Source organism: Equus caballus, chromosome 15 (assembly GCF_041296265.1).
Source record: "Equus caballus isolate H_3958 breed thoroughbred chromosome 15, TB-T2T, whole genome shotgun sequence".
NCBI classification, from domain to species: domain Eukaryota; kingdom Metazoa; phylum Chordata; class Mammalia; order Perissodactyla; family Equidae; genus Equus; species Equus caballus.
Window position 1 is genome coordinate 33,305,787 of NC_091698.1, and position 26,079 is coordinate 33,331,865.

At 42.7% G+C, this 26,079-nt stretch overlaps 1 long non-coding RNA gene across 1 annotated transcript; it reads right to left on the reverse strand.

The window, feature by feature from the left end:
• Positions 1 to 966: 966 nt before the first annotated feature.
• Positions 967 to 3,472, reverse strand: LOC102148872 (uncharacterized). Its single transcript, XR_011426333.1, has 4 exons — positions 3,366 to 3,472; positions 2,438 to 2,586; positions 2,050 to 2,161; positions 967 to 1,965 (listed from the first exon to the last, which is right to left on the reverse strand). It is a non-coding gene; the product is annotated as an uncharacterized lncRNA (long non-coding RNA).
• Between the last annotated feature and the right edge of the window lie 22,607 nt (positions 3,473 to 26,079).

A 26,079-nucleotide genomic window follows, 5' to 3' on the forward strand; every position in this document is an offset into this window, starting at 1 on the left:
ATTTGGTACAATATCCCCTCTGACCTTCTATTTTTAGTTTTCCAGTCACTCCAAGTAACTTATTTTCTCCTCTATCTTTGCCTCAAATTACAACCCACCACCCAGATACTCTGGGCTGCTCTGGCTGAGGGTTTGTGGTGTGAACACTCAGGTTGCTCAGAAGTATGGTTAGATCAGCGAGCACAATTTCCACTCATTTAGACTTTTTTTTATAGAGTGGAATTTGTTATTACAGCAGCTAAACTTATTTATTAGTTCCTACCTTTAAAAAGATGGCATTTCAAGCCTAGGCACAACGAAGTTATTGACTCCCTGAGGCATGACTGTGGATTGTTTTTATTTTTATTTTTTTTTAAATATTGAGAACAGTACTTCCTTCACCTCCCCAAACTCTTAGTTTTTAATTTCTTATTTCTTATGAGGGTCCCAGAACTGGGCTGACTTCTCAAAGTGTCAGAATCCTTGAGACTGATCTTCAGTTTTTACTGTGACCCCCTCCGGGCAGAAGGAGCTTAAATTTTCTAACAAGCTTCGTTTCTCGTAGGTCAAGTTCTGAATTCTGGATTCCTACTTCCTCACCGTGATGTCCTGTTTTTCCCATCTTTAGGTGCTGGCAGAGGGAAAAATTGCAGAGATGGAAGAATGCGACTCACCCATCTTTTTAGAATCAGAAGGATTTTTTTCACAAAAGCAAGAGCCTCTCCCTCACAATGGGATTATGAGCTAACAGAAACATACCAGTCCATTTACAATCACTGATTCCAGTAATTAAAATAAAGTGATACAGGAATAGACCCCATTAGAATATATGGATTACATGAACAAGTGGCATTCACATACATGGGGAAAGAATGGATTATATAATAAAGTGGGCTGGGCCCTTCACATCTTACACCAAAAGAAATTCCAGGTGGTTTAAATTAAGCGAATGTTTTTAAAAACATACTAAAGGAAGGAAACCAGAAGGTGAGTTAATTAATGAATAATAAACTTTAATAAAATTAAATACAAACTTGTTTCTAATATAATTTGGAATTATTTAAACAACAAATAAAAAAAAGAATGAAAAAAAATGCATTTTACCAGTAGACCAGAATATAATATCTCAGGTAGGTGAGAGGCTGATAAACGAGTTGGTTCGTATTCCATTGCTGGGAGTGCACTGGTGCCACCATCGTGAAGGGCGATTTCATAATATGTATCAAGAGCCTTCAAGTTGTGTATATCATTTTGACTCAGAAATTCCACTTCTACAAATTTATCATGAAAAGGTTCTTATGGTTATGCACAAGGGTTATTAACAGCAAAGTCATGCAGCATCTTATTGTGAGCATATTGAAAACATGCTAAAAACCTAAGTATCTACCAGTGAAATAAATGAGAACACATCCAAACAATGTAATGAGGGCCATTAAAATAACAATGTGCAAGAATGCTTAATCACTGGAAAGATATTCACAATGTATTTTTAAATTTAAAAAGCAGGTTATAAAACATTAGATGTTATATGAACCTAATCTCAGAGGGGAGGGGAATTATCTGTGTGTAAGAAACATGCGTTAGAAAAAATAGAGCATGTGCCAAAACGATAGCTCTGAATGTTACAGGGGCCAGGGGAGGGGGTGGCAGATTGCAGGCGATTTTTGCTTTCTTGTTGATGCATGTGCATTACTTCCATCTGTGTATTACATTTATAGCCAGACAAAACAATAAAGCAATTTCAGTTTTGCAAAAAAAAATATAAGGAGAATATATAACGACAAGAAAAATATTACTGTTTAAAAAAAGTTTTGAAATATTATTAGAGCATTTTGAGTACGGCCACCGTTTTAAGAGAGAGAGATTCTGGAAGGTGATACAGCCGAGGTTGCCGGTTCCATCTTTGGGGTATCTTTGGGGTTGTATCTTCGTATATGACTAGTTTCTTTTCCTCCTCTCTTTGCTTTGCTATATCCTAGATTTTCTCTAAAAAGACACATAATTTTGATAATAAGAAAATAATGCTTTTAAGGCTGTAACTATTTAAAACACACAGAATTTCACACTCACACGTCAGCTCCGAATATCCCAGGCTCACCATCTCGAGTTGCTCTACGAGTTTCACTTCTCAGTGTCCAGAAAGGCATGCTACCTTCAGAAGCGAGCTCGACCACAGCATCTCCTGCAGCAACAAAATCTCCTTTGAGAGGAAAAAAAGAATCATCCAATAACAAACAATAAAAATAAATTTAAAATTCCCAAAATATAAATGAGATCATCTACTTGATACATCTATTTGAAAAAGGCTTCTGTGGGTCTGACCACACGCGAGCACATGCGTGCATACATTTCTACTTGTTTTCAGAGAAGGTTGCCCCCATCCAATCTCACTGGAAGGTCTAGTGACCACATGACCCGTATCTTCACACACTGTTCATTGACTTTCGCCCTCACTTACCAGCTATCACCTCCATTTATTAGGCACTTGTTGTGTGCTTGGTACTGTATTGTTTTACTTGCGTTCTCTCAGTTAACCTCTCATGCACGGATGCACTCTCGCCATTTTACAAGCAGGACACTAACCCAAAGCTCCATCAAGTCACCAGGCTGGAAAGCAAATGGTGGAGAAAGGACTTTACCCAATACCACCACCCAGTGATACCTGTGAGATGTCCTGTCCTCTCACCCCAACCCAGGGGACAAGCGCCAGAGCAGCTGAATCATAGGTCCTACACAAGTTTACCTAATCTCACCACTATATAAAGCCCCAGAGTTCATGATCCCTGCATGCAAACCGTCCTGTGGGCTCTTTCTCTCCTCTAGTTGTGGCTGAAGCAGCAGCGAACTGCAACTAATATTCAAAAATCTTTGCAAAGGGTAAAATCTGAACCTTTAGAGTTATAGATCTCAATGTTGGGAAAGGAACTTAAAATCTGTCTGATCCAGCTTCCAAAATAATATTTGAATGCCCTTTATGACAACCCTGGCAAATGCTTGTCCACCCCACCTGGAACCCACATTCTCTGGGCAACCCACTTAACATTTAACTAATTCTACGCAAAAGTGTTTTTCTCAAAGGAAGTCCCTGCAAGTTTCCAAGAACCCCTCAAAAGTGAGTCTACTCAATGACTTACACTTGACTGCAGTTTCGAATCACTAATGCACCAAGATGCCTTTTTTGCTGCCATAAAATTCACAGTGATGTCCACTGGTGACCATTTCCATGTCCAAGCCCCAGTGTGCCAGCTGCCACTCCATCCCTTCCTAGCCCACTCCAAAAAGCCTACTACAATGCAAGTGAGAAGTAACACTCATATTTTATAGGAATAATCTGGAACCTGCTCTACTTTTTTTAAGTGGGTATTTTTAATTGCCACACTTCATACCTAGCAGTGACACAGCAAGGTACCCATACAGAGAAGGTCAAGAAGGCATGTTGAAGTTCTTTCCACAGGACAGGGCTCAGGCAATACACTCAGTTGCATCATCGCCCTTCCTGGGTCCCCCGATTTTCCAGCACGTCGGTTGGTGCCCCCCTGGCCCAGAACCACTGCAGTTTTCAATGGTATCGTTATGAATTGATCAGTGGTTCCTGTTTCCTCTTCACTTACAAACCCACATGTGTCACAAAGTCTCAGAATATTCCATTGTTCGCAAAAAAAGTCACCATTTTAGAGTGGCTCTTTTGTTTATTGGGAGGAGCGCATTGGCTTTATAACTCCATCACACTGACATACAACTGTGGAGGTGTATCTGGCTAGCCAGGGGACAGATGTGACGGCATCTTCACTCGCGAGGCCCAGATGGGCTCCTCTGACAACAGAGGTAGAGCTAAGAAGACAACACAGGCCTTTGTGTTGCCTTCACAGCGCTCCCCCACAAGACCACACTTCCTCCCAGGTTTTCAAGGGCACATCGATATGAGATAAATGTGACTTTCTAAAAAACCACCTAGAAACTTGGGTGCCTAGCCTGCTTGATCTACAGACTTATCAAAGCTTGGGGGACTTGTCTTGGATGTTTTCTTCCAAGAGCTCCAGCCATTGATGTCCACACATTCAGGTACGTGCTCCTGTTCATGGCTGACCTGTACCTCGTGTCCCCTCCCCAAGGACAAGGTCTGCGGCTGTTCTCCACGATGTGTCTTTCGGGGTGGCTGACAGACACGTGCTGAGTCACGCAGTCTGACACAGTCAGGTAATGGCATAATGGCAATGGAAGGCAGAGGTGGATGGCCAGGAGGTGAGCAGCTAGGAAGGAAGTGGCTCTTTCCGGGAAGCTCCCACACCTCTGGTTATGGTCGGCTGACCATTCAGGCATGGAGGTGACAGCCAAGAATGGGTCACAGCCCTTTTCTTCTCCCTTGTTGCTTCCGCAAACATTTTCTGTTGGTTTCTTCCCAGAGGTGTCTGGCCCACAGGCATTAGGCAATAGGAGGCTGAGCCAGCTGGAGCCCAGGCTCCCAGGGCTGGGGTCTCTCCCAGAGCCCCAGGACATCCACCTAGTGCAGGGCTTTTCCCACCTGGGACGTGCCGGGTGACGCCTGCCAGGGCAGCCGTTCTCTGACTCCAGCACGATCACAGCGACCGCAAGCCAGCCACAAGCCTCTCTGTCTTTGCGTGTTGGGGTTTGCTGCGACAGTTACAGACTCTGGGTCTGTGCTTCAAAGGGGGTCAGATTAAAATGTGCAAGAATCCCTGTACCTTGGAGTCTTTCCCAAGGAAGTTAAAGGGAATGGCCTCAGGGAGGGTTTAGGGGGATGCTGGACGCAGACGATCGCCCCCCGTGAGCAAGGCGGGTCAGGCAGAGCTGCTGCCACCCCGGGTCCCACCTGTGCACCTGCCCCTTTTATGTGGGGATGTTATGTAGGGCAGTCTCTCCCCTACTCCAGCAGCACCCTCACCCCCCACCCTGCAGCCTGAGACAGGAGGAACAAGTTCACTTACAAACGCAGATTCGGTGTCATCTTGGCTCTGTCCCTGGGCTCTTCTGCGTGCCCACAGCTGCGTCAGACTCTGTGGAGGGTCAAAACTGACAGCACCCAAAGAAACTGCTCAGACCTTTGAAACCCAGGTTGGAGATTAATCCTGAGGAATTATTAGTCTCAGTGTTATTAGCATTATATAATAGCATGATTTATGTATTTTAAAGATATTGAAAACAAACTAAATGATTGACAGTAAGAGAGATTTTAATAATTTGTGGTCCATTTATTTGGTAGGCAATTATTCAAAGCTTAAAAATTGTGGCTGTAAAGATTTTGTAAGAGACTCAGAGAATGTAAGTAAGTAAAGGAAAAACAGGACGTAACATTGCATTTACAGTAAGTGAGGTGAAGACGCGGCTTTAGGAAAGAAGCACAAGAAAATACACTCGAGTGTGCCCTGGAGAGACTAGAATCTTCTTTTCACCTTCTCTGGTGGGCCCTGCTCCCCCTTCCTCTCCCCTCCTCCACCCACACGCCTCCTTCCGTCTTCCCTGGACCAGTGGAGCAAAGAAAAGCCCACTCCCCAGACCCTGGGAGGAAACGGGGGCAGGGGATGAGGTTAGGCCTTTTCTTTCTTCATTTGCTCATTCATTCAATCACATATTCACTCTTCATTCACTTGCTTGCTCCTCGACCTTGGGCAGGTGGCTTCTTGCCCCTAAGCCTCCATTTCCACTCCTTCAAATTGGAGATCACAGTCACCTGCCCGCCATAGGCCAGACCGCACACACAGCCGCCCAGCTGTGCACAAAGACACAGAGCAACGCGGCAGTTCCCGGAGTGTGCCGTGCCCGGTTAGCCGTCTCTAGCGTTGTAAGCGGCTGCATTCATCTGCGCCTCGGCCTTGGTGTCTGAGAAACGGGGTCCTCGATACCTGGCCCGGGAGGTCATGCAGGTGCAGAGTGTGGCCAACGCAGTGCCCAGCAGGAGGTATTGGCAGTTGTTCCTCATCCTGGCTGTGCCCTCAGCCAAGCCCAGGGCGCCGCTTCCCTCCTCTCAGACTGGGTGGGGAGAAGAGGACGCCCAACAGGTCCCCGTGGCACCTAGAATACACTCCTGCTCTCTCCCTAGTTGCCCCCAGGCCTGCCATCTCCCCCAGGACCTCTGCACAGGCACATGCACACACTCTCCCACACACACACTCGCATGCACTCATGGACACACTCACACTCATGCACACCACCCAAAGGCCCCCCTCCTCAGGCTCTGTGTCCCCCTCCCTCTGCCTGGACCCCCTGCCAGCTTCTCCTCAGCTTTCCTCCTGGACCACTCCCCCGATCATCTTACAAACACTTAGACAGCCCAGAAGGCTCCATGGGGTTCTCTGCCAACACGCTTCCTCACTTCTCATACTCTGTCATTCTTTCTTCTCTCTTTTTCCTTGTTATCTCGTCCGACTACGCCCGCAGCCTCAGAGACCACATGTGCTTCTGGCGTTGCTTAACCCTCTGCCCAGCACAATAAATATTAAATGAATGAGCAAATAAACATTACCTTTAAAATGAAAACGACTCAGGGACTCAGTCCTTATCCTTAGAGAGCTTTAAAAATGATTGTGGAAAAGAACAAATATTGTATGATTCCACTTAGATGAGGTACCCAGAATGGTCAAACTCATGGAGACAGAAAGCAGAATGGTGGTTGCTGGGGGCTGGGGGAAGAGGAAATGAGGAGTCAGTGTTTAACGGGTATAGAGTTTCAGCTTGGGAAGATGAAAATGTTCTGGAGAAGGTTGGTGTGATGGTTGCAAGAGCAATGTGAATGTACTTAATGCCACGGAAAGGTACACTTAAAAATGATTAAAATGGTAAATTTTGTTGGATATATTTCATCTTAATTTAAAAAAATTAATCATTGTGGAGAAAGATATAAATATACTAAATTGGAGAATTATGAGGCAACATCTGAATAAATGGCACAGACAATACAGGGCAAAAAGTCACACACACACCCACACTGCTGACTTTGGCCCCAAAAAGAAAAACGTCCAGTTCTGAAGGCTGTGTCTGGGGCGGAGTGTGGCTTTGCCCCAAGCATCGCTCCCCGAGAAGGGAAGTGAGCTATTTTTAAGTGTTCCATTTGTAAAAGTAATATATTTGCAGTAATAGACATTGCAGAAATTTAGACACTAAAAAAAAGAATGAGAGAATGGTATCTTGAAGTATTTTCTTCTAATATTTTTAAACATTTTTTACATAGTTATAATCTTGCTAAACATATGTTTTATAAAGTATAACACAAGCATTTTCCTTGTTCCTACATAGTTTTCATAATTATAACACTTTATGATTTTAGTGCTTAAATAACGTATTGAATGGATTCATAGTTTACTTAAATAGTCCTTATTTTTTTTCTGTTTTTTTCTCCCCAAATTCCTCCAGTACATAGTTGCACATTCTAGCTGTGGGTCCCTCCAGCCGCAGCATGTGGGACGCCACCTCCGAGTGTCCCCACGAGCAGTGCCATGTCCGCGCCCAGGACCCAAACCAAGGAAACCCTAGGCCGCTGAAGCGGAGCACGCGAACTTAACCACTCGGCCACGGGGCCAGCCCCAATAGTCCTTTATTTCTGAACAATTTGATTGCTCGCAACATTTAACATCTCTGTTCATACCCTATTGTGCCAAGTCTAAGATTATATCCACTGGAGAAATTTTCCAGATTGGAATTACTGAGCATATGGTATAAACATTTTTAGAGCTTTTGGTACTTGGTATCAAATTGCTTTCCAGGTGGTCAGCAGGTACCGGCTTTACCCGACTCTCACCCACAATAGGTATCATCTTTTTTTTTTCCCTGCTGGGTTATAGGTGGGAAATACTTTTCCAGCATAGACATAATTTTGTTTTGGAAGATTGCTACATTTTTTAAAAACACGTTGGTTTTTTAGAGCAATTTGAGGTTCACAGCGAAATTGAAAGAAAGGTACAGAGATTTCCCATATACCTCCTGCCCCCTCACACTTCTAGCCTCCCCCATTATCAACATCCTCCACTAGAGTGGCACATTTGTTACAATTGATAAACCTATATTGACACATCATCATCACCCAAAGTCCATAGTTTACATGAGGGCTCACTCTGGCTGTTATGCATTCTATGGATTTGGACAAATATAGAATAGCGTGTATCCATCATTACAGTATCATACAGAGTAGTTTCACTGCCCTAAAAATCTTCTGTGCTCCGCATGCACATCTCTCCTTCCTCCTCGGACCTCTGGCAACTACTAATGTTTTTACTGTCTCCATAGTTTTGCCTTTTCCAGAATGTCATATAGTTGGAATCATATAATACGTAGCCTTTTCAGATTGGCTTCTTTCACTTAGTAGTGTGCATTTGAGGTTCCTCCATGTCTTTCCATGGCTTGATAGCTCATTTCTTTTTAGTGCTGAATAATATTCCTTTGACTGGATGTATCACACTTTATCCATTCACCTCCTGAAGGACATCTTGGTTGCTTCCAACTTGGCATTTATGAACAAAGTCGCTATAAACATTGGTGTGCAAGTTTTTGGGTGGACATAAGTTTTCAGATCCTTTGGGTAAATACTAAGGAGTATTATTGCTGAATGGTATGATAAGAGTATGCTTAGTTTTGTAAGAAACTGGCAAACTGTCTTCCAAAGTGGCTGTACCATTTTGCATGCCCACCAGCATTGGTTGAGTTCCTGTTGCTCCACATCCTCACCAGCATTTGGTGGTGTTAGTTTTTTGGATTTTGGCTATTCTAATAGGTGTGTAGTGGTATCTCATTGTTGTTTTAATTTGCGTTTCTCTGATGACATATGATGTAGAGCATCTTCTCTTATGCTTATTTGCCATCTGTATATCTTCTTTGGTGAGATGTTTTAAGACTTTTGGCCCATTTTTTAATTGGGTCATTTGTTTTCTTATTGTTGATTTTTAAGAGTCCTTTGTATAATTTGGACAACAGTCCATTATCAGATGTGTCTTTTGCAAATATTTTCTTCCCAACTGTAGCTCATCTTATGACTCTCTCAACATTGTCTCCGCAGAGCAGAAGCTTTTAATTTTAATGAAGTCTAGCTTATCAATTATTTCTTTCGTGGACCGTGACTTGGAGGAACACAGCCTGTTAAACTCTGCATTTCGCAAGTGGCACATCTTTCCTTGTGGAACATAGACCTCCCTGCTGTGTTTGTAGAGCTGAAGCACACAGCTTATGCTAGAAGCATGGCAGGAACTCAAACCCCAGCTAGGACACCTGGTTCATCTCCACCACGTGCCTGGGGGCATGAAAGGGCAGACTTATTCGGAAGTGGTAATCTAAGCACAGAGTTGCACAAAGCACTCAGGGAGACAGCAAGAGAGGCTGCACTGAGGCTCTTGGGCAGAGGCTCCTGGCCCAAGTCCCGGGCAGGCAGATGATCCAAAACCTGAAAGCAGTGCCCAAGGATGCACCGGCCCTCCAAAATGAGAGAGGAGCGGGGCTGGAAAAGGCGAAAGAATGAAGAGGGCAGGATGGGGTGGAACTAAGGAATTAAGCGGTGGGAAGGGAAGGGTGCAGGAAGCAGGGGACAGGGAGCAGGCACAGCACCTCCGAGAGGACTCCCCCTTTGGAGAGGATTGGTTACTGTGGGAGCTTTCCCCCACTGCGGCAGGGTCTTGCTAAAAATGAAACTGTGATTTTCTAAGGGTTCTGAAGGGGTTTGCCCTGGGAGGGAAGATGTTCCACTTGGGGGGTCTACACTGGCTTAAAAACAATCCCTCCACTTGCTTTCAGGCCCTGCTACAGGGGCCTCCGCTTACCCTGTGTCCCGGCCTGGGCCAGGTCAGGAAGGAGCCTCTGTGTGATCTTAACTCGAGGCTGCCTGACGGGACAAGACCCCACCTGCTTCCTCACCACGAGAGGACCAAGAGGAATAAAGCTGCCATCTGCTAGTGCTTCCCAGGCGCCAGGACTTAGTTATGTTATAACGGGAAGTTTGTACCTTTGACCAGCTTCGCCCATTTCTCCCACCTCCCACCCCTGCCTCTAGCAACCACCAATCTGTTCTCTGTTCCTATAAGTTCAGTTTTTTTAGATTCCAGATAAGTGAAATCATACATTTGTCTTTCTCTCTTTGACTCATTTTATTTAGCATAATGCTCTCGAGGTCCATCCATTGTCACAGACAACAGGATTTCCTTCTTTTATATGGCCAAATGGTATTCCATTGTATATATAGACACCATATTTTCTTTATCCATCCATTGATGGACACTTAGCCATATCTTGACTACTGGAAATAATGCTCCAGTGAACATGGGGATGCAGATATCTCTTTGAGATAGTGATTTCATTTCCTTTGGATGTATACCCAGAAGTGGAATTGCTGAATCATATGGTAGTTCTATTTTTAACTTTTTGAGGAATGAAAATACTGTTTTCCATAGTAGCCGCACCAATTTACATTCCCACCAAGAGTGCACAAGCGTTCCCTTTTCTCCACATCCTCACCAACACCTGTTATCTTTTGTCTTTTTTTCTTAAAGATTGGCCCTGAGCTAACATCTGTTGCCAATCTTTTTTCTTCTTCTTCTCCCCAAAGCCCCCCAGGACATAGTTGTATATTCTAGTTGTAGGTCCTTCTAGTTGTGCTATGTGGGACGCTGCCTCAGCATGGCCTGGTGAGTGGTGCCATGTCCGTGCCCAGGATCCGAACCTGTGAAAACTTGGGCCGCCAAAGCAGAGCGGGTGAACTTAACCATTCGGCCACAGGGCCCGCCCCTCTTTTGTCTTTTTGATAATAGCCATTCTAACAGGTGTGAGGTGATATCTCATTGTGGTTTTGATTTGCATTTCTCCAATGATAGCTGTTGGCCATTTGTATGTCCTTTGGGAAAAATGTCTATTCAGTTTCTCTGCCCATTTTTTAAGAGGATTGCTTGTTTTCTTGCTATTGAGTTCTTCATATATCTTGGATATTAACCCCTCATCAGATACATGCTTTGCCTGGCTATTTTTGAACAGCCTAAATCTCACCCTTACTCAAAGCCAGGAGGAGGATGGTTCCTTAACCTTGGAAATCGCAGTGCTCTGAACAGAACCTGGAACACAGCAGGTACTCATCATGTGTAATTATTTTATTATCCTGCTAAAGAGGACAGAGGCTTTAAATTTTTGTTTTAAATTATGAAATACATCAAATATAAAGAAAAGTAGCGGGGATCTAATGCACCGTATGGCGGCCACAGTTAATAATACTGTATTGCATATTTGAAAGTTACCAAGAGAATAAACCCTAAAAGTTCTCATCACAAGAGGAAAAAAGTTTGTAACTACATGTGCAGACATGTTAACTAGACTTACTGCGGTGGTCATTTTGCAATCTACACAAATATTGAATCATTATGTTGTATGCCTGAAACTAATATAATGGTATATGTCAATTATTCTTCAATAAAAATAAATACATAAAAGTACTGAAAGTCATATAATATATGCCCAGATATCCACTGTCAGATTTAGAAAATTTAACATTTTGCCAAATTTGCTTTAGTTTTTATTTCAAGAAATAAAATGTTAGTACTTACTTCACCCCCATTCCATCTTCCACTAACGCCCACCCCCCAGGCAATTTCTATCCAGAAGTTTGTGGGTTCTGCCTGTCCAGACTTTTTAAAAAATTTTTTTGAGGAAGATTAGCCCTGAGCTAACATCTGCTGCCAATCCTCCTCTTTTTGCTGAGGAAGACTGGCCCTGAGCTAACATCTGTGCCCATCTTCCTCTACTTTATATGTGGGACACCTACCACAGCATTGCTTGCCAAGCAGTGCCATGTCCATACCCAGGATCCGAACCGGTGAACACCGGGCCGCCAAAGCTGAACGTGCACACTTAACCACTGCACCACCGGGCTGGCACCCAGACTTTTATATTTTTATACTTTTAATACTTTTATTATATAAGTATGCACTCATAAATAATGATATAATAATAAAAATATACAGCATTATTTTGCATGTAATTTTATTTTTTGTGAATGATGTCAGATTGTGCACTTTAGAAATTTGCTTATTTCATTCAACATTTCATTTGTGAGATTTATTCCTGCTGATGCCTGTGGATCTGGTTCATTCATTGTGTTATTTAATTTACCATCATTTATTTATCCATTTTTATATTATTGGATATTTAGATTGTTTCCAATTTTTATTACAAATTTCCAGTTTCTGTTCTTTGTGCTTCCGTGAATACTCTTATAATTCAAAGTTTCTCAGTGGTGAACCTAGAAATGGAAGTGCTGGGGATGGGGCGGATGGTGAGCATCTTTGTTTTTACTAGATATTGCCCAATTGTCTCCAAAGTGGTCGTACCAACTTGCTTTCCCATCGTTGCATAAAAGTTCTTTGGCCGTTTCCTCACTCATGGCTGATGCTACTAGTCTTGTCAATTTTTGTTAATCTGGGTATGAGTGATATCAATTGTTTTAATTTGCACTTCCCTTATTCAAGTAAGATTTAGTGTCTTTTTATTTGGAAATTGGCTGGGTCATGTACTTTGCTCATTTTTATTTAAGGTATTTGTCTTTGTCTTATTAATTTGTAATAGTCTTAGATACTATGCACAATGATCCTTTGTTCCTTCTATGCATTGCAAATATCTTTTCCTAATCTGAGATCTGTTCTTTAACATTGTACTGACTGGGTTTTATTCTACATTCTTTTTTTTACAATTTTAATGTGGTAACATATTATCAGACCTTTAGGTTTGTGCTTTTATGTCTTGATTCTGCCCTTACCCTATGTCACACAAAAAAATTTTTTTTCAAAAAGTTTTAAAGCTTTGCTTTTCATGCTTAGTCTCTATTCTCCCTGGGATATAGTTTTGTGAATGAGATTTAGATGGAGGTCAAGTTTTACATTTTTCCTACGTCGAAAGCCAATCGTCGCAGTGCTACTGACTGAATCCTTTACCCACTGATGTGTATAGCCATCTCTGACATCTTCATATATATCTTTTCTGGGCTATCTACTCTCTTCTATTGGTCATTATTGTTTAAATTACTACAGTTTATAAATCATGATATTTGAAAAAGTGAGTGCCCACTTTATCCTTCAGCAAAATTACCTTAGCTATTTGGTCCTCCATACTTACATAGGAATCTTATAATCAGCTTATCAGGAGAGTATGTTTGACATTTTGAGTACATCAAATCTGTATATTACCTGGGAAAAACTGACATCTTGAAGCTGAGTCTTCATGCCCAATATAATGTACCTCTGAGAGGAAGTTTCCATCAGAACAAACTCACTGACATTTTGGACAGACTGGCTGGTCTTCCAACACCAGCTGACAGCATCAACCTGCCTCATGACTCTGCTGAGAGAAATGTTAAAGGCAAAAGGATGTCTCTCACAGCTATAGAGTCTTACATCCTTGATTCCAAATGGCAGGGAACTAATTTGCAGGTCATAACGCCACTGAAATTCACCTTGATTAACCTCAGTAATAAAATCCAGGGCAATGCCCAAGAGGGAAATGCCCATTTCCCCAAATGAGATTAACTTGCTTACTTTGGGGGCATAATTACAATAAGTGATTTCCTCTTTCTGAGGAGAATTCAGAAGAAACAGAAACAGAGTTTTCTGGCTTCAAAGTCCTGAATTAAATGAGGCTGGATCCCGTTGTAAGCATAGGCCTGCTGAATGCTGTAATCCTGGCTCTTTCCATGTTTACGTTGATACAGCATCTGACTGGTTAACTGAGTCACAGAGAAAAATTATCCATCATTTTTTCACTTAACAATATATGTTCAACTTTGTACATATAAATGTATTGGCTTACTTTCAACTGCTGCATGCTATTCCTTCAGGTCAGTGAACCATAATTTAAACTCCCACTGATGTATTGATGAACATTGGGTTTTCTCCCAAAATTCACTTTATAGGCAGTGCTGCATAAACATTTTTGTACTTGCTTCATTGTGTACAGGTGTGAGGAAGCACATTTGTACAATATTTCTTTGCTGCACACAGAGTTAGAAATAATGTTGCTCAGGCAAGAGCTAGAAAAACATTAATAAATAGTTATCTAGATGGATGGGTGGGGGAGGGGGGATGAGAAACAAAGAAGAAGTGCAACAAATAGAAAACAGTTACAAACATGATAGATATTAATCCAACCACATTAATAATCACTTTAAATGTGAATGGTCTAAATATACCAACTAAAAGACAGAGATTATCAGAGTATTAAAAAAAAACAAGACCCAAACATATTTGTTAACAAGAAACTTACTTTAAATATAAAGACTCAGATGGGTTGTAAAGGGATGGAGAAGGCTATAGCATCCTAACACTAATCAAAAGTTGAGTAGTTATATTAATTTCAGAGAGGGCAGACTTCAGAACAAGGAAAATTATCAGGGAGGAAAAGGGGCATTATATAATATTAAAGGGGTCACTTCTCCAAGAAGGCTTAACAATCCTTAACGTATGCACCTAACAACAGAGCATCAACATGTGTGAGACCAAAACTGACAGGACAGCAAGGAGAAACAGACAAATCCACTATTATGGTTGGATATTTCAACACTAAGTAATTGACAGATCCAGCAGGCAGAAAATCAGTAATGAGTTAATTGATCTGAACAGCACTATCAACCAACTTGATTTAACTGATATTTATAGAACACTCCATCAAACAACAGCAGAATACACATTCTTCCCAATCTCATATGGAACATTCACCAAAACAGACCCCATTCTGGGCCATAACACACACCTTAACAAGATTAAAAGAACAGAAGCCATACAAAGTGTGTTCTCAGACCACAGTGGAATTAAACTAGGAATCAATAACAGAAAAATATCTAGACAATTCCCAAATATTTGGAAATTAAACAACTTACTTCTATATAACACATGGGTCAAAGAATAAGCCTCAGGAGAAATTTAAAAATATTTTGAACTAAATGAAAATGGAAACACAGCTTGTCAAAATATGTGGGATGCAGCAAAAGTGGTGCTTAGAAAGAAATTTATAGCATTAAATATGGATATTTAAAAGGAAGGAAGATCTAAAATCAGTAACCTAAGCTTCCACCTTAGGGAATGAGAGAAGGAAGAGCATCTTAAAGCTAAAGCAAGGAGAAGAAAAGAAATAATAAAAATTACAGCAGAAATCAGTGAAATTGAAAAACAGGGAAACAACAGAGAAAATCAATTAAACTAAAAGCTGGTTCTTAGAAAAGATCAACAAAATTGACAAATCTCTATCCAAGCTAACTAAGAAAAAAGAAGAGAAGACACAAATTACTAAAATCAGAAATGAAAGAGAGGACATCTTTACTGATCACAGGGACATTAAAAGGATGCTAAAGGAATACTGTATGTAAACGGATGGGGCCACTTGTGTATGACAAGCCGGGCCATATCTCCTCTTTCTCAGTCCTGAAAAAAAGCAAAGGACTCCAGCTCCCCACGCCTTACCCCCACCCCTCCCTACCACACTCCCTTTATCTGAGGGAAATTGAAACAGGAATCTATCAATCCCAGGAAAGTTGTGTAATCTCACGGGGCATCACTTACCCCCATATTTCAGCCCAATTATCCTAAAACCTTCTCACTCTAAAAATAAAAGTTAAACAAGGCTCCCTCCTCTCACCCCTACTCCCTCTACTCCCCACCCCCCTGGTCCTCCCCACAAAATTGTCTAAGCTTCAGTCCCCACAAGACCCCTGTCTACTCTGAGTAGACAGTACACTGAAAGGGCTGCTCAAGTCCAGGGGCAGCGGAGACGGAGTCAGTCAGGGTGAACGTGAGGTATCTGGTTTGAGGGGCTGGATTGTTTTTCTTCTTTAATAAGGTGTTTTGCAGTAGAATAAACATAAACATAATTCCTAGAATGTAAGAACTAGAAAGACTAACCTCTTCTAGTTAAAAGTTAGAAAACAGAAGCACAAAAGGACGAGAACAGACAATCTGCATACGAAAAAGAAAATTCAACTGATTGTCAGACCTGCAGAAAAAAAGAGCAACCTCAAAACTCAAAGCACATTTAAAGAATCATCCCCGTTTCTTACCTCTCTCAAAAAAGAAGTCTTATTTTTTGTTTTTCTTTTTTAAAACAATTTTATTCAATGCATTTAAACTAAAAAAAAAAAAACACGAAGCAAAGTTCACCATTTTTTTTTATACCAGGTGCAGACCAGGGTTCAGTGAAACAAGCAATCTCAGGCGGCCGCCAATAGTCTGTGTTTCTCAAGTCCTTGAGACCAATTTGGCTTTCCAGGCCATTCCCTTCTGAAGATCCAGACCAAGAAAATAACTCAAAATGTATAAAAAGATACATATGCCAATAGGTTTTTTTGGTTTATCATCTTAACAGCCACGTGGTTTTTACACTTCAAAATATCACTTTAAGATATGGAAATAAAATAGTCAAAGAGTACAAATTTCCAGTTATAAGAGGAATAAGTTCTGGGAATGTAGGATACAGCACGGTGGCTATAGTTAACAATACTGTATCGCGTGTTTGAAAGTTGCTAAGAGAGTAGATCTTAAATGTTCTCAACACACACACACAAATGTAACTATGTGAGGTAGTAGATGTGTCAATTAATCTTATTGTGGTAATTATTTTGCCATATATACATATCTCAAATCATTATGTTGTATGCCTTACACTTAAACAGTGTCATATATCAATTATATCTCAATAAAGCTGGGAAAAATTTTTTGACTATATATTTTATTTTTTTATTGAGATAACATTGGTTTATAACATTATATAAATGTCAGGGGTACATCATTGTATTTCGATTTCTGGGTAGACTACAGTGTGTTCACTGCCCAAAGACTAATTACCATCCCTCACCACACACATGTGCCCTGTCACCCCTTTCGCCCTCCTCCCTCCCCCTTCCTCTCTGGTAACCACCAATCTAATCTCTGTATCTATGTGTTTGTTTGTTGCTGTCAAAAATTTTCTTTAAATAAATAAAATATATAAAGCACGACCTGTTAGAAATATAAAAAGGAAATGGTAAATCCACAAACATATTTTGAAAACTTACAGCCTTTTCAGGGATTAACAGATCAAGTAGATAAAAATAAAGAACACAGCAGGTATGGATAATACGTTTAACTACACTTGATCTATATAGAATTTTGTACTCAATCATTCATTTAAAACTATGCCTAAAGCTATTTACAAAATCAACCATCAATCAAAAGCTCAATAAATTCCAAAAAGCATAAATATAGGCCACATTCTCAGATCACAGGGCAATAAAATTATCAGCAAATGGGGAAAATCTGTCCACTTAAAAAATTGTAACACCTTTTAAGAACCCTTAGGGTAGCTAAGAAATAAAAATTGAAATTACTTACTATTTAGAAACCACGGTATCATAATGAAAAAGTAGATACGACCTAAATGTCCAACTAATTGGGAATTAATTGAGCAAAATGAACCTAATAGTATGCTGATATCAGGGAGATTCACGAAGAACATGTTATAAAAGAACTATGTATGAGCTAAACATTTTTTAAAGCAGCCTGGAAACCTGAATAGGAAATACGATGACAATGATGGAAAAAAATTTAAAGTACATATGTATAGGATTCGATCAAAAAAAGACAAAACAAACCCGCAAAATAAATACGCCAAAATGCTAAGTGATTATAGTTCCACATTGGTAACAATGAGCAATTATTTTTTATTTTCTTTTTATTTTATATTTTCCAAAATATTTTAACCTAAAAAAGAAAGCAAAACTGTTTTTGCTTAAATATTAATTGTGTTTTTTGCTTAAGTATTAACTGTATACATCTGAGGCAGAGAGAGATTTAGGGATTTCAAGTCACAAATTCAGCGCAGGGCCCAGACCCCCACTCCACCCAGGCCCCGCACTCCCATTGCTGCGTCTGATCAGTTCAAGAGTCGTGTGAACACCGAAAACGATGATTCACATCGCTAGAACAGGCTGAGCCTAATGACTTGGGCTCTGGTTCCAAGCACCGCCAGGGCCAGCGGGGGGCTGGGCCTTCCAGGTAAACTAAAACCAAGATCGGAATGAAATCCGTGAAGAGCCCAAAGGAACCTCAGAAGGGCCCTGGCTCCTGCAGCCTCCCGCCTTAGTGCTCCGAGGCTTTCCCCTCTCCCAGACCCGCCCGAGTCCAGCGCGCGCGAGGCCCCGGCCCTTTCTGTGCACAGCGACCTCCGCGTTCTGCGCAGGACACCAGGGCCCGGACGCTCTACCTGCCCGCAGGACATCGCCGAGCCCCCATGACCCCGTCGGCTTCCCGCCCCCGGGGCCCAGGGCCCCCTCTGGGGGCTGCAAGTCCGAACGAGCGAGCGAGAGGACCCTCGGCAGAGCTGTTTCTGCCAGGGGACCAGCAGACCGCGGCCAGGCCACCCCGGGTGGGGCTCCCGGTGCCCAGGACTGCCCAGGATCTCCGGTCTGGCCCCCCACGATCTCCAGTGGGTCCCTTTTCATTTTTTGACAAGCGAGCGAAGGAGAATTGGGAGAACTCCCAGCCTGGCCCAAAGAAGAGAGGTTCCCAAATTGGGGACACCTATCCACCATCAAAGCTTTGACAGTCTAGCTCTTTCTACGGATGGTGCCTTGCGCAGATGGTTAGGACTATTTGGTAGATATTTGAGGGCTGGGGGGAGGCTGGGAGTCTACCCTAAATCTCTCCCCGTTCTATCTTGGGCCAGAAACTCCATCTTTAACCAGTCGTTTGATCGTCTGCCAAAATGCAAATCCCGCCCATCACCCCCAATAATAATCTTGGTCGCCATAGAAAAGTAGGACTTTAGAGGATTTTGTAATAGGACAGGTAACTAACTCTTGGGAGTCGGGTGGGGATCCTGAGAAAGGCGAGGACCTGAGCCACAGCCGGAGAGACAGGGGCTAGGTGGAGACCTTCAACAGGGCTGGGCACCGGGTGGCGGGGAGAGAAGTGCACCTGCTTCGGTTTTGCTTGTAGTCACGCGCGGGCTGAATTCCGATTCCCTCCCTACTCGACCCCAGCTGAGCCAAAACTAGAGCAACATCGCTCCCTGCTGGTCCGAACGCGGCGGCAGATTTTATCCAAGGGGGACCCCGCTCGGGCGTGATGGGGCATGTCCTGAGCTGCTAGTCCCAGCTCAGACGTGGCCTCCGCAGTTACTTGTAGCAAAATGCTCCCCCTCCCCGGGCCTCCGTTTTTCTCCCCCTATAAAATAAAAAAGTGTTGGACCGGATCTTCTCTGAGTTCACTTCCAACTCCGATTCTAGATCCCTTCTTCCTCCTCACCAGGTGCCCTCACACGGCTTCTTCCCCCTTCCCCCACGCCGGGGTCCTGCCCGCCCCACTCTGGGACGCCAGTGTCTGCCTCGGTGCTCCCCGCGGAGCTCTGTGTCGTGCGGGTGCCGCCGCGGAAGGCCCAGGACCTGACCCTCGTTACGGGCCACTGTCTCCTGCGGTAAGAGGAGGAAACGTGCTGGCCGCCTCTGATCAGGGGCTTGCGGTGCACAGAAAAATAAATTCCTGTGACAAATGATGCTGGGGGATCCGGGCCTTGATCAACCAGGGTGGGTATTTCAGACGTCTGCCGAGGCTGGCCCGGACAGTTGTACAGAATGAGCTACTGAGAAGGGAAGGGAGTGCAAGCTCCTGACAATGGCTGCAGTGAGCCGGCCCCCACTCACCTCCTCCCTAGCATCAAGGCTGCTTCAACGGGCCCCGTTGGCGCTGGGTTCCCCAGACACGCTCCACTGCTTTCGGCCATCGGGCCTTGTAAGCGCCGGGCCTTCAGCTGGCTGCCCACCCCCAGCCCACCCCCAGCCCACCACGCCGGCTTCTTCGCCTCCTTTAAGACTGAGTGTAGGCATAGCCGGCTTTAGTCGCCCTGGTCGTCCTCCCAGTCGTGTCCCCACCCCCCACCCCCCCCCCCCCCGCCTGGGGCGGCCGGTTGGCCTGTGCGCCTGTCCTCGCTGCACGCACCACATCCTGGCACCCTTATCGTGGCATCACGTGTTCCTTTGTCTGCCCCCTTTGCTGAAGTGTCCCTCTGCGCTGGGACCTGCAGCACAGGCATCGGCACCCAGGACGGCGGCAGGCCATGAAGCAGGTCACCATGCAAACCCCGCCTGCACCCCAGCTCCATGTAGCTCCTCGCCGCTGCACAACCTCGTGGGGCGCCAGGGAAACACGATCTCCTCTGTCCAAGTAAGAAGCTGATTTTGGGGCATAGGGGAGATCCCATTTCCTGGCTCCGCCTCTGGGCACAGGTAGGACCTTTCCCGATGGACAGTTTACCTCAGTGTCTGAAGTAGGGAAGAAGCAGCTCATTTCTCTCCTTCCTGCTGAACTGAGAAGTGCATCCTGAGAAATCCTCTAATGCCCTTCATCCCACCCTCACCAAAACAGAGAGAGTGAGGAGGAGCTGGAGGAAGGGAGGGAAAGCCCTTGGCTTCTCCTTTCCTTCCCTTTCCAAGCTCCGCCTTTTCTGCCGTCCTCTCTCCAGGTCCACACCTCCCCTCCTCCTCTTCCCAGATGAGAAAACTCCTATAAATGGGTCACTGTGCCACAGGACGAGTTGGAGACTTTTCCGCCCACCCTCAGGCTCCGGTGGTTAGCTGGTGGAAACAATCGCCCTCCGCTCGTGCGATGTTTCCATTTGCGTCCTCTGGCTTCCACAACTCACCCCACAGATAACCGAAGAGAACCGCTCAGATCCCCTCAGAAAGTTGCATGGGGGGCTTCCCACCGGCAAGGCCACAGTTTCCATTTTGGGTAAACTGTTTCAAGAGAACAGGTTGTCTCACTTAAAAAAAAAAAAAAAGAAAAGAAAAAGAAGAAATGTTTGATAGGTTTATTTTGCCTCACGATGTTTTTTGCCAGAGCCTTAACTGTGAATACAACAGGACTCAGGATGGCTGGCAAACGAAAAGGAGAGCTGAAGCCTCATGTGGTTGTTGAAATTAGTAGTACACAATTGGTTGGAAAGAAATCAGGTTCTCTACGCACCAATAAAATTTATGTTTTAAGTAATGTGAGTTCTGGAAGGCAGGGATATTACCTGGTGTGTGGAAGTTACTTAAACATTGTTGATGCCCAACAGAGCAGTGGGCAAAGAACGCAGACACTTTTCAGAAGGGTCCAAATGAATGGGCAACTGACAAGATGCTCTATCTCAATCTTGATAAGGGGATGTAAGTTTAAACAACAAGAAGATGCTAATTCACACTTATCAGATTGGCAGAACTGAAAAGACTGACAAAACCAAGAATTATAAAGCATGTGGATAAATGGAAACTCATCGACAGCTGGAGTGAGTATAAACTGGTACCATTATTTTGGGGAGAAATTTGCCAATAGCTATGGGGGTTAAAGAGAAGCACATGCTTCAAGTCAGTCATTCCTCTCAAGGTCAACATCCTCCTTAAGTCCTTCCTATCCATTCGTTCTTCTTCATCTGACACCCTAGAGAAAATCTTGGACGTGGACTCTTGGGAATATGTACAAGAATGTTCACCATAGCATTGTTTATAATGGAAAAACTGGAAACAGCCTAAAGGTCCATCCACAGAGGAATGGATAAATAAACAGTGAAAGTTGTCATCAATTGTCATAAAAAATCTCATTGTTCTGGTTTCTTCCCCAAATATGAAAGACTATGTACTCCCTTGCACATTAAAAAAATTTTTTTTCTTGTGGTAAAATATACATAATATGTTTACCATCATAGCCATTTTAAATGTACAGTTTAGTGACATCAAGTACATTCACGTTGTTGTGCCACCATTGCCGCTATCCATCTCTAGAACTTTTTTCATCTTGCAAAACTGAAACTCTATAATCCTCCATTCCCCCTCCCCTCAGCCCCTGGCAACCACCACTGTACTTTCTGTCTCTAGATTTTGACTTGTCTGCGTTATGTAAGTAGAATCACACTGTATTAGTCTTCTCATGATGGGCTTGTTTCACTCTGCACAATGTCCTCAAGGTTCATCCATGTTGCAGCGTATGTCAAAATTCCTTCTTTTCTAAAGCTAAATAATATTCCGTTGTATGTGTATACCACATTTTGCTTATCCATTCATCCGTGAGGGGACACTTGGGTAGCTTCCACATTTTAGCTCTTGTGAATAACGCTGCTGCGAATGTGGGTGTACCCCTTCATTCAGTTTTAATTTGACATCAAACATTTTTCATCATAAATAGCTGTAAGGCATATAATTTCCAATGTCTTATAAGGATTAATAATTTAAAATAAAACCTTTACATCAATATTTTTAATTGTTTCTGGCAGAATATGAATAAATAATGTATCAATTTTATGTCAACCATCACTCATTTTAAAAATACAAGAACAAGTTCTTCTTTAACTTTTGGAAATTTTTCATCATTCCTTTTTCTCCCCAAACTTACGAATTCTATCCCACTTCCTCCATAGAACTTTATTCTAATGTAATATGTTCTTATGCTTGAAGATCTTTTATTGATCATAATTCTCTGCCAAAGAAGTATGTGAAATGAAACTTTAATTTCCTGTAACCATAAATTTATAAGTATTGAAAATTTATTTAGATTATGCCATCATTACAACTATTAGTAGTGGACAATTGTTCAAAAATAACATAAATAAATTATAAATCTTGAAAAGTAATTATTCAACATAAAAAGTAACCTTTGGTGATATCGTGCTATAGTTAAGCAAGATGTTACCATTGGGAGAAACTGAGTGACGTGTATACGGGATCTCTCTGTACTATTCTTGTAACTTCAGTGTCAATCTACAATTATCTCAAAATAAGAAGTTTCATAAAAAAGTAACTTTGAGGAGAAATTCAGCTCTTAATGAGATAGGGACCAATTAGTTAATGAACCCACCAGATAATATTACTTATTGCTTAGAATGAAACAGGGTTCAGCATCAATTATTTTCCTATTTTTTGTTTTGTTTTTTTATACAGCATAAGCACTGAGAAATCTTGTTCCCATAAATAGTTGGTTTTGTTATAGTAGTCACTAAATGTTTCAACTTTTTCCCATTTTTTTGGCAAAAAAAGAATACCACAACAGTGAGCTATCATCAAAGGTAATGTTGATGATCCATTAGTGGCTGTATTAGTTTCTAGGGTTGCTGTGACAAAGTACCACAAACTGGGCGGCAGAGACAACACAAATGTATTGTCTCACAGGTCTGGAAGCTGCAAGTTCAAGCGCACGGTTTTGCTGAGTTAGCTCCTCCTGAGCGCTGTGAGAAAGCATCTGTTCCATGTTTCTCTCCTAGCTTCTGGTCTGTTGCCGGCCATCTCTGATGTTCTATCAGCCTGATTTCTGCCTTTATTTTCACTTGGTGTTCTCCCTGGGTGTGTGTCTGTGTGCAAATTTCCCTTTTTTATAAGGTCGCCAGTCATTTTGCATTAGAGCCCACTCTAATGATCTTATTTTCAACTTGATTACTTCTGCAAAAACCCTGTCTCCAAATAAGGTGACATTCTGAGACGGTGGAGGTTAGGACTGCCACGTTTGAATTTTGGGAAGACACAATTCAACCCATAACAGTTGCCGATTCTAATAGGTCTCCTTTCAACTGTGATGAAAGCAAAGACTTGGGAACTCCTGGCCTGCACGAGGCTTGGCTGCCGTCTTTAGAGTTATCCACTTCTCAGTTTCTGGAAACCCACTAAAACAGCCTTTACCAAAGTTTACCAAGTAGCTGCCCAGTGTACCGTTCTTCCCTCACCTAGAAGCAATTGCCTACACGATGAGCTTAGAATGGGTCGGGGAAATAGAAATATTTTTAATTTCAATACAAATTTACCAAAACAGTACTTTGATAAAATGTTTTTAGCTTATCATAGACTTTAAACTTTGTTATCAAAACTTTGAAAATGGAAAGTAAAAATACTGCCGACTGACCTCATTGGCAAAGGCAGTCTTCAACGCCAAACCAGTTAGCAAATCAGTCTTCCTTTCTGTTAAAAAAAGAAGTCTGCTTCTTTTTGCCATCCTAACAAACATGTTCACATGTATCCTGTAATAAGTGTCTGGCTTCTGAACTCCAGCCCCACAATTGAGAGGTGGGTTGAGTGAGGAGGCCCGGGAATCAGCCATAAGGAGCTTCACCTCCAGCATTTCTCCCAGACACCCTCTTGGCCAGGATCTCAGGCACCCTCCTCAGAAGAATGCATTCTTTGGCAATTCCTAAGGGAATGGACATGAAATGAAAGATATTTATGTGTTTCCCTTTGATTGCTGCTCTGGAGGGTTTTGCACCTCCTGGGCATTGCACTGCAATGAGGTCCAGGAAGGTGGGAGGGCTGCCTTTCTGTTTTAAAGCAGGAAATGAGCAATCACGAGAGGGGAGGTGGGGAAAGAGTATCACCGTGAAGACGGAACACAGCGTGTGTTCTTGGGCAGACCCATCTTAGGAAAAAGGACCAGTGGCAGTTGAGGATCTCAAAAATGAGTCTCTCGAAATTATGTGTATCCCCATGGGTATGAATACCCTGATCTGAGGACCATTGAACTGTGGTATATTCACAAGATAATACTACTATACAACATTTAAAGTAAATGAACTAAATCTACATGTCTCACATGTCAAACTCACATACGATATAACATGTCTGTATATTAGACATTCTCAAAAAATAATATTATATACAGTTAATACATACAAACATATATAGTAAAGTCATTAAAACAGAAAGGGTGAGTTGAAAGTAACAGGATAGAAAAAAATATATCATGCAAAGAGAAAGTATAAGAAAGCTGGAGTGGCCATACGAATATCAAACTTGACTTCAAAACAGTATTGCCAGAGATAAAGAGGGACATTTCATGATAGTAAAAGGGTCAGTTCATCAAGAAGACAGACCAATCCTAAATGTGTATGCACCCAATAATAAAGCTTCAGTATGTGAGGCAAAAATAGACAGAATGAAGGGGCTGGCCCCGTGGCCGAGTGGTTAAGTTCGCGCGCTCCGCAGCAGGCGGCCCAGTGTTTCATTGGTTCGAATCCTGGGTGCGGACATGGCACTGCTCGTCAGACCACGCTGGGGCAGCGTCCCGCATGCCGCAACTAGAAGAACCCACAACGAAGAATACACAACTATGTACAACTAGAAGAACCCACAACGAAGAATACACAACTATGTACCGGGGAGCTTTGGGGAGAAAAAGGAAAAAATAAAATCTTTAAAAAAAAAAAAATAGACAGAATGAAACAGAGAAAGAGAAAATCCAGAAGCACAGGTGGAAATTTAACATCCTTCTTTCACAAAAATCCAAATTTTGCTTCTGGGGAGGAGGCAGGGGACTTGAGAGGGTCCGACTGTATCTGCAACATTCATCTGAAGCAAATATGACAAAAATCAGTTCCAAGGGATGTTTTCTGAGTAGCCTAGGGGTGTTTTATATTATTTGCTGTATTTTTCTGTGTTCAGATGCCTTCACAGCTTAAAAAAAGAGCAAATGGAAGAAACAAGTGAACAATGAATGAAGTCCACACGTCACCGTCACCTCATCCAACAGGACTTCCACAACTCCCCACCCATCCTACTCTCTCTCCTCAGCGTTCCTCCTTATCATGAGTCCTCTTCATGTTTTCATCTCCCAATAACAAACACGTGGGAGTGGGTTTCATTATGTGGGTCAGGCGCAGGACACAGGCTTATAATCTCTTCCTACCACAGGCTTGCAGTCCCAAACTTGAATGCCTTCTGATTTCTCCCTTAGAGCCCAAACCTGCAGCAGCCACCTCCCCATGAAGCCTTTCCATCTTCTCAAGCCCCATCCTGAATTTCCTATACCACCTGGATTCTGTGCCGGTATTGTCTTCCCTCTCCTTAAATGTGGGCCTTCCTGAAAGGTTCAATATCCTCTTCTGCCCCTCCCCTCTACACTACCTCCTGAAATCCCATTAAACATTCATAGTGCTGATCCACATCTTAACAGCTTATCAAACTGCCTGTGTCTTTATCTCCCTATATTTCATTCTCCCCGAATTCCTCAATGCTGGCTTCCATTTTGCTAATTATCCCTTCAGCTATGTCCAATCTAGAGTGTATCCTAGTTTATGTCTAGAGTTTTCATTTCCAGTAGGCTCAGTACTTATCATAGTCAGTTGTTCTTTTTGAATTTCTGCATTTTCTACACA